The sequence below is a fragment of the Struthio camelus genome, chromosome 1, assembly GCF_040807025.1.
Source record: "Struthio camelus isolate bStrCam1 chromosome 1, bStrCam1.hap1, whole genome shotgun sequence".
Classification (NCBI taxonomy): domain Eukaryota; kingdom Metazoa; phylum Chordata; class Aves; order Struthioniformes; family Struthionidae; genus Struthio; species Struthio camelus.
This window is the reverse complement of record NC_090942.1, coordinates 59392753-59410558: the sequence shown is the minus strand read 5'-3', so window position 1 is coordinate 59410558 and position 17806 is coordinate 59392753. Positions and strand designations below refer to the sequence as shown.

Genomic DNA, 17806 nt, shown 5'->3' with positions numbered 1-17806 from the left:
CTGCTGTGGGTGACTCAAGTCTATGTGATATTCCCCCCTTTACCTACAGAAGAAAGAGCTGAACCATTAACATAGTTTTCTTTTTCATGATAAATATTACCCCCTGCATGATACTGGTTCTATCAGTTAAACCTACCTCAAGTTTTTAGAGCATTAAAGAACTAAAATCTATACAGTTCTGCCCAATAGGAAAAACTTAATGTTTACCATGTAAAAAGACTTAGAATAAACTCCCACTACACGGAAGAAGAAGAAAAATTGACTATGTACATGTATATGCTAACACTGTACAGACAATATGCAGATACCTTATCTTTAGAAGTTATGCCAGTCAGTCTAATAAACTGAGAATTTCACTTTTAAAACAAAATTACAACTAATGCATCTTGCTCATCACATTTGTGCATTCTCATTTTACATTTCCCATCATATGCTGCATTAAACTGCACGTTTACGTTAATATATGCAAAACTTTGATTTGGAAAGGGCCATTAAAATAATTCAGAACATTTTACTGCTTTAACAAAAGGTCAAAGTTTTTAGGATCTGCTATTAACATTTATAGTCACATAACCCAAAGGATAAAACCTAAGTGAATTGGTTTATGGTTTAAGTCCCAAATTAAGCCACAGTTTAAACAGAGTTCTTGCGCCTGCTGAGCTAAGCCTATTTCTATCTTATTTTGCACTTAACGCTCTTCTTTAAGAGAAGAAAATTCCTTTGTCAGTAAGCAGACACATCCATTTGAAACTTGACAGTTTCAATTATCCCCAAATACCTAATTATTATAAATCGTCTACCATATACCTGCAACCATTTATTTAAACAGTTCTACAAAGTCTGAATACATATTACTTGATGTCAAAAACTGGTGTTGAAAGAAAAGAGATTTGTATTTACTGATGAAGTCCAATGAAGAGCAAAATACATTAAATGGTAATCTGCTGAAAAAATTAAATTACATTAATACTAAAGTAGTCCAAGAAAGACATTCTTTTTAAAAGCATTTATAAGCAAAAGGTAACCAAAATTGTTATGTAGACAGTATGTGTAATCATTGATTTATAAATTAAATGGGCTGTTTCTGGATATCATCTAGGTTTGGAGTCTCAATTCCATCCCTTCAGACTTTTTCTATTAACTGAACATTTAAAAAACATCCCACCCCATCCCTCAAAAAACAAACAAAAGAAGCCAAGAAAAAAAAAAAAATCAATGCCCTCCTCTAAATTTTAAACTACGGATGACTAAGTTGTAACTAAAGCCAGAGAATATTCTTCTTCAGCCACAGAAGAAATTGTCAAAAGTCAATTTATCATTTCAACAGACTGCTTCCAAGTGCTTAGTCAGGAGCTTCCTCTTCCAGTTCACTGATCTGACTTCAAATTTACATTGCACATTTGTTGCCAAATTCTTATACTTAAGTGTTATGTATTTGTTCTAATATGTTTAAGTCCTAATACAGGCTACCAATTTAAAAAAAATGCTATTAACAAAAATTAATAATTTTTGGAAAAAGTATGAGTACAAATTAATTTTATTGATTCTGAGCACAGCAGGACTAGAATCTCTTGCACTAAATGGCTAGCAAACCTATAGCGTAATACTCCCTGCCTAGAAGAGCTTATTGACCAAAAATTTTTTTTAGACTCTCTTGATCCAGTCATCGGTAAAGTTCATAGTTACCTGCAAACGGATAAGCAGACTGTTTGAAGTTATGTTTGGAGAAAAAGATTGAAGCCTCTACATTTTTTCCTGTAGGTTCAATTCAATATTTCCATGTTTTTTCTTAAATACTTAAAGCAACTCTATGTATGTCAGTAAAACTTGTTGGACTGAGCGTAGGACATGTCTGACTAACTAAAATCAAATCGCCTGCACCTCCAGGTTAACTAAAAGGGCCTAAATTCAAGTAAATTGACAAAGTCTTGACCTTAAAAGAAGAAAAATATAGTTGAATGTACTCTCATCACTACAAACAATAAAAAGGGAAGTAAACTATTACAAGTGCATGCTTGAAGTCTTACATTTTAAACAGGAAGTTCCCCCCCCCCGAAAAAACTGACTATACAGGACTGTCAAAGTTAAGCTGTAGAATTTGTCTAAACCTCTTTCCTTAAAAATCTGAACGCCTACTTTGCTTTCATTCAAATTAGAACTCTGGTTCCATGTCGAGGCATAACATCACAATGGATTTCCTGCTGAGACTCATTAAAATGGTAGCTCTTGATGAATAGAGGTATTCATCAGTTAAGGAGATTTTATGATACAGATTTCCAAGTTGTTTCCCTCAACATACATTGATCGTAAGCTTCAGTTTACTGATATCACTCATCCATGTGGTTTTATTTACTACTCTCAGTAGAGTTAGTATATTCACAGTAGGAGAATTTTAAACCTTCTAGTCACAAAGACAAGCAGAGTCCAAATGCTATATACAAAACTCTAGAGGCATAATTTCATAAAGAGGTTATGGAGTCAAACCACAATATGTAGCTCTATATTTCATTATAAATCTCCGCATGCAACATTTGCATTATTTGTTTCAAGAAAAATTTGCAGTAGACAAGCATGCTATATCAACTTTACAGTTTCTACTTTGCTGCGTTTTAAGAGAGACATGTCTTGGCAGTGCTAGATCCCAAAGTATTATACAGTGAAATCAATCACAGTTCTGTTACTGGAAAGCTGTAGACACTACTATTTCCTCAGACTTTATAGGATGCTCAGAGAAGCAGCATATTGCCTTGAATAGTAACAGACTAAAGGGCCATTAACTGAAAACCAGGATTAGTCCATTATGCTGCACAAGACTGGGTTGGAGTTGGGTCAGAAGATGCTGAACTGCTACAGTAGCCCAGGATAGCAAGAGAAACCAGTGCTTAGATTATTACTTCAAGAACAAGTTCTCATAGCCAGTTTAAAAAAAAAAAAAAAAAAAAAAAAAAGGAGGGGAAGGAGAAGGGGATAAACCATAATTAAACTCTGGCATTAAGTTAATACTACCCTGTAAATTGATGCATTTCATTTAGTAGGACAACACACACTTGTATTGGCTTCCACAGCAGAATATGCATTTGTACTATTGTCTCATCACACTTTTTAAATCAGCCTGCTAGTTTCTACATCTTTTTACACAAGAACACTCAGTTATAAGCATGGTGTGCTTAAACTGAAAAGCAACGTAAGGTACAAGGTCACCAAGCCACCACAGAGCTAGAGCAATTGCCAGCAAAAACAATGCTGCTGTAGGCAATCCTGTGCTATTATAGTCTTGTTACAACTCACAGAAGACTGAACATCAGGCATACAATTTCTCTACTTAACGTGCAGACAGCTGTGCCTCAATTATAAAAAAAGAAAACAAAGACTAATAAGGTATTTCTACAAGAAATCAAAGATAAAAATGGATATTAGAGGGCACTGAGCACAGTATTGAGCCAAATGAACAAAACCATGTTCAGTCATGCATTCTGTTTTAAAAGAACACCTTTTAGTAGATGTGCACACTAACTTTGTGCCTCTAAGGTTTATTTCAGTCATCAGCAAGCTTCAGTATGTTACCCAATAACCCGAAGCTAGCATTCAAGAAAGCAGATGTGTAGTAAAGCAGGTGGGGGAATGTAAGACAACCTTAATTTTGACTTCCCCCTTCAGTAAATGCTAGATTAACCATACTGGTGCCTGTACCTCCAAAGGGCCCACTTGCAATCTCATCATCTTATAGTCATACAGATTCCTAAGTGACATGATCCTGGGCAAGGATTCCTAAGTGACATGATCCTGGGCAAGACACAGGGCCTGGGCTGGAGGATGGAGCAGGAGATTCAGCAAACTTCCATATCCAAAGGTCCCAAGCAGTTCATTCCACCCAAAACAGAAGTGGAAAAACTCTGAAATCAGAGTATCTGTGACACATTCCCTCTCCCAGCTGCACAGTATCCTGGGATTCAGAGCACAAACTGGATTTTGGAAGGCAGACAAGCTATTTTATACTTAAAGTTTACTGGGAGATTTACATGTAGTTACTATCTATGCCAGCATACATATATTCTCTCTCACCTGCATGCAAATAGCCTGCCAGAGCACTAACCTGTTAATAATTACTTATTATAAATATTTAGCACCGTATTTTTAAAGACCTACCAAGATAATAACAATTCAAGTTTCTGAGATAGCTTGTTGCAGTGGTAAATGTAAATCTCAGCATTTGTACTAGAAATAATTGCAATGCCAAATACTACTGTTTTAAGCATCTGCAGCGTTCGACTCCACTAGAAAGATTTTTCAAATCAGAGCTGAGTACTACAGCTACTACTTGCTACAGTTTGAACACACCTTCACCCTCTGCACTTTCATAACACTCACCAAAAATAATGCATCGAACAACACATAGATTATTTCAACCTAAGTGAGAAATTTTTATAATCCCATTCCTAGAACTTTGCTGTGGACAAACAATTTTGTTTCATTCATTATTATTTTCATATTACTCATTCATTAGTGATCTGCTTTAAAAATTCAGGTATAGCTATCACGCACATTGGCGTTCTTAAAATGATTCCAAAGCATATTAAAATCCACCTAGAGGAAAAAAAAAATGCTTATTCTTTCCTCTCTTAGGATGAAGATACCACTCTGGCAAATACTGCCCCATGGAAATAACCTGAAAAAACAAACAGAAAAAGAACTAGAACCATTCTAGAAATATCTTAACAATCTATGCAAACAAAGTCCAATAAAAAGCTTTCAGGTTCTACACCCATTCTTCTGGGATGGACGCAATGTGACTATTCAGTCACTGTTTCTAAATAAACATCTACATAAGCACGTCCCTGATAAAGTGAACTTTGAGGTCAAAGTCTCCTCTCCAGAAGACTTCCAAAAAATCAGATCTTAGCAATTCGAGTCAATCATCCAAGAGATGACACCATATTACAAGAACCACCACACAACTCACCAGCTTGGTGCTAGTTGCACCCATTTTGAGGAGCCAGCTCAGTAAATATGAGCTGTTCAGACCTCTATTTCTATCAACCACTAGCACTTTTGCAGCTCTCTTGGAAGTTATTGAAAATTGTGCCTATCCATCTCCAGAAAGACGAAACACACATTTCTGCACCTTTTATTCATAGGCTGCTTACATGCTATAAATAAGTGCAACAAATAAAACTCTGTTAAGAAGGTGTGCATGTCAATTTAGACAGGTCTGCCTGACATGCAGCTTCATGAATTGTTTCGTGATTTCACTTTGTAGTTATTTTCAAAGTCAGACTAGCAGCACAGTCTTGTGCTTACACAGTTCTGGCGGTTACTATGACCGATTTCAAAACCCTTTTGTGCTAAAAGCAGCTCCATTTATGTTTATCAACTGTTTCCCCACCATTACAACCTTCCTGTTAGCAAAAATAATTGCTTATATCATTTCAGCTTAGGGAGAGAGAGCTACAGTTGCAGACAGTGCATCTATGAGTCAATACATATCTTCACCATGATTTGCCATTTTCACTAGAACCGCACGGGTAAGTGAACTTGGTCACATTGTTACCTAGTGACTAATTTCAAAAGCATCTGTACACAGGCAGTAACTGATTAGAGTGCTGTTACGCTGGAGTTAAAACTTTATCATATCTAGGCTTATGGATAGAAGATGTATTTGATAGAGTTAAGGATGTATAATTTAATCTTTCAAGTAGTGGTTCAACTACCTCCATTCCGCCATGCAAATTAACTTATATTTCTTTATAACGTAGGGCAGAGGCATAGACGTCACAAACTGCAGGCCAAAGTCCATCTAGTACAACATCTCTCCAAGTCTGAAACTCAAACTTCTCAAGCGTTACTTGATAGATCACTCTGTTTAGGACAGACCTGCTTACTTAGAAAAAGCTTAGATTCTTAGTCCACCCTGATGGGGTGCAGCTCAGGACATCATAATACGTAAGACAGAAGAAAATCCTATGGAGGAAGAGCACAAAAGGTGTTCAAGAGAAAAAAAAAAACAGTGAGGGAGAGAAGCTGTAAGGAGAGAGAGGAAACAAATAAAACAAACAAAAAAAGGTGAACAATAACCACAAGAGCAGCTTCCTGACCCATGCAGTTTACTTCTGAAAAATTACACTGTATTACTGGAAGCACAATATTGTTTTAGGACTCATTTCACATTGTGTTCAGGAAGATTGGAAACAACCCTGATTAAGTCCATTGGGTACGCACCACCAGCAAGGGCTGAGAAACTTGTTACTTTCTACACCTATTGGAGACAGGTTAGTAACAATATCACTGAAAGCCGGCGACTTTTTTTCCCAGTTTGTTGGAGCTAGTGCCTGAAAGCACAAGCCATCTGCAAGACCTTCTACTGCAAGCTTCATCTTGCCCTGTCACTCCCTCCTCCTTCTCTCCTGGCTTCACTGTACAGGCTGAACTGAACGAGGAAGTCAAGATCTGAGGGCGGAAGCCAAGCCCATTGCAATGTCTGCAGGAGGATTGTCAGCCCGTGACTCAGGCTAGAGCCCTGACAGCTGCCAAACGGTCCTATTTTCCCCTGCCCGTTACTTCCAAAAAGAGGGACACTTCAACCCGACGAGGGAAAGGGGGGGGGAGGGGAAGAGAGACGCACTGGAGGGAGAGGGGACGGTCCGGAGAAAAAGAGCGCGAACAACGCCACCCCACCTCCCAGGAGGCCAGTTAGCAGGGCGCGGAGGGAGAAGAGAGGCAACTCCCCGCGCAGGACGCAACCGTGCCCCCGCGCTGCCCGACAGCCCCCAAAAGCCAGGCGGAGGACGGGGCGGGCGGCGAAGGCGCCGAGCATCCAAGGTAACGCTGCTCGGCGCCCAGCCGGGCTGCCTCCCGCCCCGACCCGACGCGAGGAGGAAGGTGGAGGACAGGAGCGGCAAGCGGCACCCCGCGGCGGCGGGGCAGCCCCCGCCTCGGCCGGGCAAAGAGGCGCCGGGACCGTTAGGGAGGGATAAACCGGAGCCACCCGCGCCCACCCCGCCACCCCTCGCCCACCCCGCCGGCTTCACCTGAGTCCGGCTACAGCCTGGGAGAGGGGGGGGGGAAGGAAACGCCGCGGCGGCAGCGGCGGCTCTGTTCCTCGCAGCGAGAGACTAGCGTCCTCACGTTGCCGGCTCCTCCCGCAGGCACCGCAACCGCCTCTCCCTCACCGGCACTGCGAGGCAGCCGGCCGGGCGGAGCCGCCGCGGCCCAGGAACGCCGCCGCCACCGCCCGCCTCCCCGCGCCGCCAGCCAACCGCGGCGCCCGCTGCGGCCGGCTGACGGCCGCCGCCGCCAATCGCAGCCCGCCGCAGGCAGGCAGGCAGGCGAGCCGTTGAGGGAGGGGGCGGGGCCTCGCGCCCTCTGCCGTTAGCAACGCCCGGGCGCGGGCGGCGCCCCGCCCCGCGGGCGCTGCCGGCAGGAGAGGCGCGGAGCGGCAGCGCCTCGGCGGCCGGTAGCGGCGGCCCCCGAGGCGCTGAGGGACTCGGGAGGGGCGAGCAGCTCGCCCCATCACCCCCCCCCCCTTCCCCCCCGGCCCCTGAGACGCTGAGGCCGTGCCAAGCCGCTCCCACAAGGCCTCGCGCCAGGCCGTGCCAGGCCGGCCCCCACAATGCCCCGCGCCGGGCGGGCACCTCCGCCGGCGGCCCGCGTAGGAGCCGGGCCCGGCGCCAAAGCGCTGCCGTCCTGGCACGGTGAGGCGGCTTCCGGATCGGTGTCCGCAGCCTCGGCCAGTGGTGCGCTCTCAGAGCTGGGAGAAGGAGACTTGGGTGCAGCCTCCAGTGTGGGGTCACGCGCTACGGGCCGGTCCTCCAAAGACTGTGCTAAAAATCCTCGAAGAAAAAGAAAGGAAAAAAAAATCCCTACACGGTCCAGCAGTCGCCATCCAACCCTGGATGTTAATTGCGCAAAATAACTAAGTAACATAACATGTGAGAATTGCTTTATACCCTACGAAGGGATGGAACTGCGGCAAGAGGGTAACAGACATGAGCATAAACAGAGACTGATGTTGCTGAGGCATTTGAACAGTCTGCAGTGTGCGCATGTTTTAAAGTACAGCCAAAGTGGATTATGCAACGCATGCCAAAACAGTAAGAGGTGTGAAAAGATAGAGGTGATGTAATTCTGCCTCTTTGCATACGCTGTAACAGTCGTCTAGACTTAACTTCAGGAAGACTACAAGGAAAAAGGACGAAGCAACAGCCAAGGTGAAAGACAAAAGTCCTTCTGAAAAGAATACAGCAGTGTTCTTGCTGTGTGAGTGCAGATGTCAGGTCAGGCTATGAAGATCAGGCTTATTGCCCGCTTTAGCAGTATGCTGGAATACATGGCTCCTTCCCCTTCAGGGCTTTCTACATTCTCAGGAGGAGGGCAAATATAGGCACCAATAACAGAAAATTGAGAGCTAAGTTTACCAGTGAAAGTCAGCATCAAAATTACACGTGGAAGAGGCTTGAATAAAGAAGTTAGCAGAGTTCAGGAAGCATTTTGAATAAGCATCTCTTGTCCAAGTGAAACACTTCCAGTTTGGAAAATTTCATTTGCGGCAGTTTGGAAGCAAACCTAAACGTTTATATCTCAAGGCACAAAAAACAACAGGAGAACTGAAAGCAGTGAAAGATTCATACAGCTGGGTATCAGGGATACAGAAGTGTCATTGTTAAAGATGAGAGATACAGGTACAAAATAGAAATGAGAATTTCACTTGGCAATGAGAGAAAGGAACATATAGGACAAGTCTTTGCTAGTACTTTGCTAGAACATCAGGACAGAGAACGGAAGGGAGCTGGTGTTATGACGAGACAACTAGAGATATCTACATAATCAGACACCTTAGAAGGTGATACAGTTGACAGTGCCCAATGACTCATTTTGATCAGTGAGAAAAGGGACCAACATACAAAAAGGATGCTTAGTAGTTGAAAGACGAGTTTTAAATTCTCCCAACAAAAGGAAACAAAATGAACATCTTGCAGTTACTACATACACCAAAAGCTCTTTAAGGAGAGGAGAGGCTGTCTCTTTAGCCAAATGACTCAGGGAAGAAGAGCAGTCAGTACCAAGCCTAAATAAAGTTTTTAAAAGAGAAAAACTGGGAGATCTTAGCAGGGAAAGCAAGTACAAAAGGCAAAATGGACTGACAGTGGCAGTACTGTGGGGAACAAAAGGTAGTAAGTGCAGGGATGAAATAGATAAGGATGTCAAAGTCGTTTTAAAAGAGTGGACGATAGAGAACATTTTAAAATTTCTGAATCTTTTCTGACTCTCATACTTTCAGATCTACTCTGTAATTTCTGAGTCCAAGATTTAAGTCATCAGGGTGGACTGTCTTCTAAAGGGTTGCTGTGTTTTGTGGTCTTTTGTTTCTTTTCCTTTTTTTCTTTTTTTTTTTTTTTAAAGAAATTTTAAAAGTCTTCCACTCCTGTTTAATCAATGGCAAAACTCTCCTGATGACATCAGCAGTAAAGCATCAAAATGAGCTCAGAACAAAGATGTCTGCACTTTTACTCCATCCTTTCTCTTATCAAGAAGTATTCCATCTCTTTTGAAAACTCTGAATATTTCCCTAATGTCCATATTTGGTGGTAAGTAGGTATTTCATTGTGGTAGTTGAGGCAAGTCAAATTTGAAATGCCTGCTTTTTGTAGCTTGATTATTTTGAAAATACTTTTAGATTTATGCTTGCCAACTATGCAGTGCAGAGGCTTTTTGTGTTTGGTCTGGTGGCAGGAAGTTACCCAGGAAAGGAGACACACCTCAGAGAGAAAAAAGTATGATCAAAAAAGTTATCATGTGAGTTTTGTACATCCGTTGCTTTCTACAAATTCACAGAATGTTTATTTGATCCTTCTGAACAACTGCAATCACATTTTCCATTAATGTTTGCAAGATGGCACCGAGTCGAAGAACATACCTGTAACGGTCTTTGAATTCTGAAAGACAGCATCTCAAGAGCAGTCAGGTTTACCAGTTTGGGGGGAGTAAATTAACAGAATTGTAGCATTCCGAGCTGAAAAATTTCGACTAAGCAGTGAGCATCCAGCAGTGCTTCTCCAATTTGCCAGCCTTTGCTACAGACCAAACAAATGTTGAATTTGCTGAACTACACTGTTTTCACCTACACTGGGCTAATCCAAGGCAATCAGGCTTGAGTTTGATTGCAAGCTGTAATCCCTGGGAGAAGCCTGCTCTTCTGTGGCTAACACTGTAAACGTAGAGACATTTGATTTCTATATCTAACGAACAGGCAAAGAGGCTAAACTCATTTGATGAATAATTTCCAAATGCTTTGTGTAGTAGAAAAAGCCTCTTCCAAAACGTGTTGCTTACAGACAAGCTTGAGAGAGGAAAACAAGAAGGAAGACAAGGAGATAAAAGGTGTTTACTTCATCAGAGAAGTCACATTGCTAAAGTCACTAACCCCAGTGACTTTAGACAGAAACCGCACGTTTACCGGTCTGCAGAATGTCACAATCTGGTATTGCTAAGAAACCTCAACGCTGCTTTTCAGCAGCCTGAAACACCAACAGTTTCAGTGCAAATTCATAATTAGAATTTCTCAAAACTGTATCTCTGTACTAGCCAACAGCAGATGTTAGGAAGAGAATATACTTGCCCTTTTCTTATGGAGTGATGTTATCCTTAGCATGACTTCCCAACTTCTGGGACAGCTATCAAAAAGGTACAGCTTCGTTGGCTCATTTTCATATTGCGGGGTATAATTCTATAGTGCTCTTTTCATCGGCAAAACTGGTTTAAGATGCCAACTGTTCTCCCACCAGCCATTCATTCCCAGTTCTGTGTCACAGCTTACCACTTCCGCAGTGGTACCAATGCAAATGTTTCAAAAGCCATGTTGTAAACTGGATCACTGAAATAGAGTTTAAAAAGAAGGTTAAAAAAAAAAAAAGAGATTAAGATTAGTTCACTGATCTAGTTTATAGGCCCACAGAGAGATGCATCAGTGCAAGTGAAGAGATTAAACTGAGGCACTGTGACAGGAGTCTTTCAAACTGAGTTTGCTGATGGAGAAAATGTAAGAAAGAACCATACCTGCACCCCAAGAGAATGGAGAGGAGCCGTAACTAGCATACTATAGCTAGTATATAACAGTTATTCTCCTACTTTCCACCTCTCCTCAGCCCCCCACCCACAGTTCTGAGTGAACAACCCGCTGAACTTCTGCCCTCTCATTGTGGTTCTTGCTTCAGTGTTAGTAAAAGAGGAACATGTTTTTACTTTCTCAACATATTAATGACAAGATTCACATTTGGAAGACAAACCATACACATCAACATCTCTGCTTAGTTGGGATACAATTCAGAGGTATAAATCTCTACCCTCAGTTGTTATCTGGCACAGTAAGTAGATTTACCTTGTGCCAGAGTCCCTCTGTTTAATAAAACAGGAGTGACATTTACGTTTTAGAATAGACCTTTATTGGGGAACCAGGTTATCACACAGTTGTGCTCTCTGAAGTCATGGGAAGTACCCTCAGAAACACATCTAAATGAAAACTCTCCATCTCAGGCAGAGGAAAACTCTTGAAGCTTTTGATTTCCTCCAGACCCTGAGATGGGATTACAGCTCCGTTATGCATCATCTGGGACGTCACATTCCTGATCTAACATATCAGGAATAATGGCCCAGAGCTCTTTACCCCCAAAGACTTCTAATATAGCCATTACTGCAATTTCTAAATGCAAGTGCAATGGTAACCATTATATGTTTTTTACTTAAGCAAATCCTCCTCCTTACCTTGTTTCCTTTAGCCCAGTTCTCCCGTTCAGCATTTTCTGTCAAGCTTTAAATTCCCAGAAAACTGCCATCCAACACCGTTAGAGAAAAGGGCCAACAGGAATGCAAGCCATCCAGCAAAGCTATCTTTGCCCCACAACCAAGATTGAGAATCTGAGTTGTCTGTCTTTGGCCTATCCAGACTTGTCCAAAATGCCAGCAGAACACATCCTCTTACCTACCTTAGATAAGCACAGTTACTCTTCGCTGCAGAAAATAAATTGATCACTTTCAAATAAAATCTGTTGCGACTTTGCTCCTTTAGTGATAATTCAGCCAGTAAGATGCACATAATTTTAGACTTGTCTGTCCTGGCCTCACAGCTCTGAGGTTCAACAATTGCTAAGGATCCTTTTTTAACATCACAAATACCTCCTCTTCCTTCTCCCCTTTCTCAGGGGGGAGAAAGAAATGCTTCAGATTCCTGAGTTTAGAAGGGCTTGGGGGCATTCTTCTTACTCAGCAGAGGATGAAAGGAGGAGACTAACATCCTTCCCCAGCCCCTCTGTCACCCTGCAGCTGTCATGCTTGTGACACTCGGCAAACACACTTGCCAGGCTTGGGTCAGATATTGATAGAGAAGAAATACTTTAAAAGATTGACAAATCCATCTCCCTGGCAAGGTAGGACCATGGAGAGGTTAACACCCCCTTTTTTTCCTCTTTTCCTTCCTAGGTCTCAGGCTGGGCCACATTTTCATAGAGCCAAGAATTCAGTAGCAGGCTAAGTGTGCCATTTGCAAAACAGAACTAAGTTTTTCTCAGTCCATAGAAATGTACAAAGGTGAATGTTTTTTAGCTACTTTACAATTTTTGCATTGTTCTAATTGCTTTTAAGCATCAGTCACTTTTAATGATCTCTAAACAAAAAGCAGCCTACTGGGTTTTTGCTTCCCACTTCCTCTCGCCAAGCACCTTCTTCCTACAGCAGGAGTTTAGCTTCCCTTTTTTCCTCCCTACAAAAATGAGAGCAACCCCACTTTCAGCCTGCTGCGTGTCCTGAGGTTACTATAGGAGCTTTTGCTCTGCTGATGGTGCCTCTCAGGTTACCTCATGTTTGCTGTTTGTTTTTGGGCTCAGCCTGCAATAGTAATCAAGGCCAAATATTTGCTCAAATGAAGTGGCTCTGTGGTTCTCATTCCAGTAAGCTGGCTGAGGACAAAGTGAAACTAGCTTGAAATACTCCAATATGCCCAAGAGATGCTAGGAACAAGGGATTTTTCCAGTGCTGTAGAAAGTCATCCAGATTTTCATTGTAGCTTTGTTGTGGGAACTGCAGGGGAACTAACTAGTTTATAGCCTGGCACAATTAAAAACACTGCTTTTGTCTGTCAGAAACCAAAGTCAGTTCGGTCAAAGTCAAACTTTGGGCCCATTCTAGTGCGCTACGGCTCTACAACTAGAAAGAAGACTCAATGTGAAGTAACACAAGCATTCGTTCTCTTCCACAAGACTGAAGCCCACATTTTTCTGATAAGAGGAGGCTACATCCTTTGTGCATGCAAGTCAGCTGCAGGTCTTATAAACACACCCACAGAGTCTCAGCATAACATATTGCGAGCTCTGTGTGTCTGGAGCCAGTGCATGCTTTGTTCAACAACCCCCCTTCCATTTCTGCCAAGATTCCCTCCCACATTTGGGACTTTTTTCCTACTCCCTTGAGAGCCTCCTCAAATCTCCCAGCTTCTCCAGCCTCCCACTGTCAGCATGGACTGTTCTGTATGGCTGTGCCAGTCTGCTCTCCCTTCCGAAACACATGAGCCAGTGCAGGAAGCTGGGCACAAAGACAAACGCGTTGCCCCGGTTCTCAGCTCCTTGTATGGATCATATGGGTGGGACAGAGGACTGAACTGACAGTGTCGGCTTGGGAGACAGAGGCATAAAACTAGCTCCGGGGCCTTACTGAGCTGCTATGTTTATAGGACATGAGAAAATACTGACAGAGGTGTCGTCACTGTGGGAAGCCACCTTTTAGCCAAGGAGTAGACATTTAACACAATCAACTTCTTTCCCACTTATCAGAGCATCATTTCCTTGGATAATTCTAGAACAAAGAAAGCAATTCACTGGGCACTCTGAACGTTTGCGTAACACATAATTACTGTAAAAAAAAAAAAAAATCAATACCTCACTGAGGAGTAGCAGGCTGTCCAGCCTCAGGCTGGCACCTGCTCCACAACATTTCTCAATTACCAAGAGGAAGAAAGGTGTTAGAGAAGTCAAAGCCACAGAACAGAGGTGTTCGTGTGCTTTTTGTGAAATTTCTCTGCGTGAGGTAGCAGCTTATGTTAGCCTGGGATGACAGGAGTCTTGCAAACAATGCTAGTTTCTGCAATGGCTCAGGAGAAAAAAGAAAAAAAAAAGTAAAAAGGCTTTTATGGAAGAGATTTTTTGAACTTAGAAGTACAGACCCAAGTGTGATACAGGTCTAAAACATGAAATAAGATGATACTTCTACTCTTTCCTACCCAATGGGTCAAGGTGTTTAACCTGGGGTACATCCTGTCCACTCCCTCCTTGTATTTTCTGTTTACACATGGATTAAAAGCATCCTTCAACCACTTACTCTACCATTGTCCTGATTACAGCTGCATCTAATACAGAACATTAAACGCCTGTATATAGGTTTGTAGCTAGTTGCAAGACAGCACAGACACCTATAATTCTTTGACTTTTTATAGAGAAACGTACACACATAAAAAGCCTTTTGAATTTTCATAAGCCACCCCTTAGATGTGGGATAGCAGAACACAGAAAGATGAAATTAAGATGCTCACCCGATGATTCAGCTTTCCTGTAAAGTTTCTTCTAGCAGCCATCATAACCCTGAAGATAGTCATCCCAGCCCCTTTTTCCTGTGGGCTAAATACACATCAGTGATCAGGATCATCATTTGTTGTTGTTGTTCTTACTAGGAATTCACAAGAAAAAAGCTTTGCGTTCTATGGGGGAAAAACAGTCATATGCAGGAAAAAGAGGTACCCGTTTCTTCTTTTTTTTTTTTTTTTCACATAAGGAATGCTAAATCAGGCCTGGTTTTGCTAGGGGACATACCAGCTGTCTCCATGCCTTTTATTATGATCTCTCTTGTACCGTAATTGAGAAAGCAGGGTGTGGAACTTTTAACAAAGGCTTCCCTTTGTAGTGTGTTGATTAGGCATAGGAGTTAACAAAACCCCTCAGTTATAAACAATTACCTTTCCCCAGGCTTACTTTCACTTTCACGTTACCACGTTTTTACTAATTTCTTATTAGTTTTCCAGAGTGGACAAGACTAATTAGTCTTCTAATTAGCAAGGCAAAAGAAAAAAAGCAGGAAAATATGTAAAGCAGGAGATTTAAAAAATGCATAATTGGAAGCACTTAAAGATGCCTTGTGTGTGCTTCTTCAGGACACAAGATCCCGAGTGTTTTCAGATCACTGTAAAGTCTCCTTTCTGTTTTAAAACTGAAAATCGAGATTATGCTCCCACAGAAGTGACTGTAGGTGCAAATGCCTGGGGCAGGGAAAGAATCTGATCTGGATTCCTATGCCCTGAAATGAGCACTACCCACTCCCCCAAGGGAGGGGAAAACAGGAAAGCAAGAGGGACTGTGAGCTGTAATTCCTCCTGTCCCTCTCCATCAGTTTCATTTGCAAAGCAGTTTGCCTTAAAGAGAGCCCTGCTTGGCTCGGAGCACATCCTTTTGCCTCCCCCTGCCCAGCTGGCTGCTCAGCATTGCACTCAGACCCAGAAATGCAGAACAACAGCTGGGCAGGGAGAGGCCTCTGCCCTCTTCCCTGCAAACTAAGCTACTCCTTCATCCTAATAATAACGACCTCACCTCTCAGCATTGAGCTGTCCCACAGAGGAGTGCCAGCCACCCTTGGACCAGTACCTCTCCTCCCCCCACCATGCAAGGGAAGGAAGAAGCCTAGGGGCTTAGGGCAGTTTTTCTACATTTTCACAGCTGAAAGAGGCAATCCCAATGATGGGAAATTCTGAGGGAAAGAACAGGGTCTTAACGCTAAGCATTTTACACCTTTCACTGTCATGAAATGCTTCGCACAGCTGCCCTCTAATCTCGTTCTCTATTGAATTTCTTGGAGCAAGGTGGAGCAAAGCCCTTTAACCCAAAGCACTGGGAGAAGCACATTATGATTCAGTCTCTAAGAGCATAGTCAATGTGAGACTTCTCCTCCCATCTGTGATAGTGCTGTTTTTCTAAGATCTCTACAGTGTAGAAGGCACCCAGATATGCGAGCACAGATGAGGGGCTCCATCTTTGTTCCCTGAAGGTTGCCTTTGTGTCCAAGGTGCTAACCAGAAAGCAGGGCAGCAGTGTTTGTGTGGGACTGGGGAAAGAGTAACTCAAGCCTGTGGAAACATAGATCTACAGCATTCAGTACAACAGGTGATAAGTCCCAGTAGGGTCTGTGGCTCCATGCCAGCATGACCTGGAAAGGACTGTCTAGGGAGAAACGCTTAATTCCCAGTGGTAGCCTCCCAAGCAGGAGCATCTGTGCCCTTCCCCTCACTGGGAACAACCCTGCCTCTTCTCTCTAGAAGAGACATCTCCTGAACATAGGCAATCCCCCTTTGCAGCTGCACATCAAAACAGAGTCTTCCTTTCTCATTGTATCACAGTAGCACAGAGAGATCCTCAAGCCAAGATCAGGCCCTGTTCTTTTTCCCAAAGAGGAAAGGGACCAGACAAACTCGGTGAGAGAGCAATCAGAAGTGAAGAAAGGCAGAGACTGGCCCCAATACCCACAGCAGGTCCCAGTCAGAAGCTGGGCACAGGATATATCTCCGACTAACCAGGCAAGTCAGGTAACCAGAGATCTAGCACAGAGCCGCTTCATGTATGGTGGAAAATGTTTAAGCTACCGTAGTTGGGGCCCACAGGAAACTTTTGGGAAGTGTGTACTGGGTATAAGACAGGAACCAAGCGAGTCAGTGTTTAAAATACGCACTGACAATGAATTGCTTCATTACTTAGAGAACAACTGAGAAGGGGGGAAGGACTAAAGCTCAGCAAAATCACAAAGTAGGCAAATAATTGTCTGATGGATACATCAGACACCAGACATCAGGTCTCCTGACCTCTTGTCCAGGACTTTGCTGCTGCCCAGCCCATAGTGTATTCCTTATCGTGGCAAGCTTCTCCTTTCAGGACACAGCAGAGTCTCCTCTGCATTTACATAGTCCCCACTGGAATATACTGCATCTCAGAAAGAGGGATAGGCCCTAGGGAGGTCATTTGCATAGAGAAAAATGGGGGAAGAGCCATTTGAGGGCTGACATATTAAGCATAAGACTTGCAGGATAGCCTTCTCCCTTGACACCCACAGTGAAGCCTGCGCTGCGCACTTAAATCTCTCCCTCTCTGTGCCACTATGTGCCCCAAGGCCCCTGTGCTGTCCGGCTGCGCTGCGTGGGGTGCAGGGACCTCACAAGGGAAGTGCCCCAGCTGCGCGCCAGGATGAGGGCTGAGCTCAGCGAAGTGGTGCACTGCCTGCCCACACCAGACACCGCAGCTCCCCCCTGCCCCCCTCCCCCCCCCCCCAATCATGCAATCCCCTGCCTGGGTGCATCATCTCCTGCAGGATCTCACATGCTGAGAGAGAAGAAAACAAACAGCCATTTTGCACATGGCTGCTTATCTTCTCCACTAGCATTTTGTTTTGCCCTGCTAAGCTTTTTCATTTCTCCTCCTACCCCTTTCCTTGTAAATAAACTCTCTCAGTTGAAGAATGAAAGTGCTACCCTTCAAAGCAAAGAAACTTGGGCCCTTCTGGCCCACAAGCTGCTTAAAAAAGGCACATAGACATGTGAGAAACTGAGCCAGAGCCCTCCCTCCTGCAGCAGTTTACTGTAAAGCACATGCATAGTCTCAGATGGGAGGCTTTACAAACTCTGAACAGTCGGAGGCAAGGACGTCGGGGGCAGAGCACCTGAAGAAATCAGACTTCAGCGCATCCCTGAGCAGACACATGGGAAATGCTGCCTTCCTGGAGCTGGGGTGGGGAA

At 43.4% G+C, this 17806-nt stretch overlaps 1 protein-coding gene across 5 annotated transcripts in view; it reads right to left on the bottom strand.

The window, feature by feature from the left end:
* MYH9 (myosin heavy chain 9) overlaps positions 1–17806 on the bottom strand; it is a 90113-nt gene that overhangs the window by 69015 nt on the left and 3292 nt on the right. Inside the window, exons 2-3 of one of the 5 annotated variants that reach the window (XM_068943316.1) lie at positions 14570–14654; positions 10613–10867 (exon numbers count right to left, since the gene is read on the bottom strand). The gene's annotated coding sequence lies outside the window, so the exon portion shown is untranslated. Of the gene's footprint in view, positions 1–7025; positions 7251–10612; positions 10868–11754; positions 11885–11975; positions 12220–14569; positions 14655–17806 lie in introns of those variants that run through there. The other 4 variants (XM_068943308.1, XM_068943297.1, XM_068943276.1 and 1 more) reach the window with 4 other exon arrangements.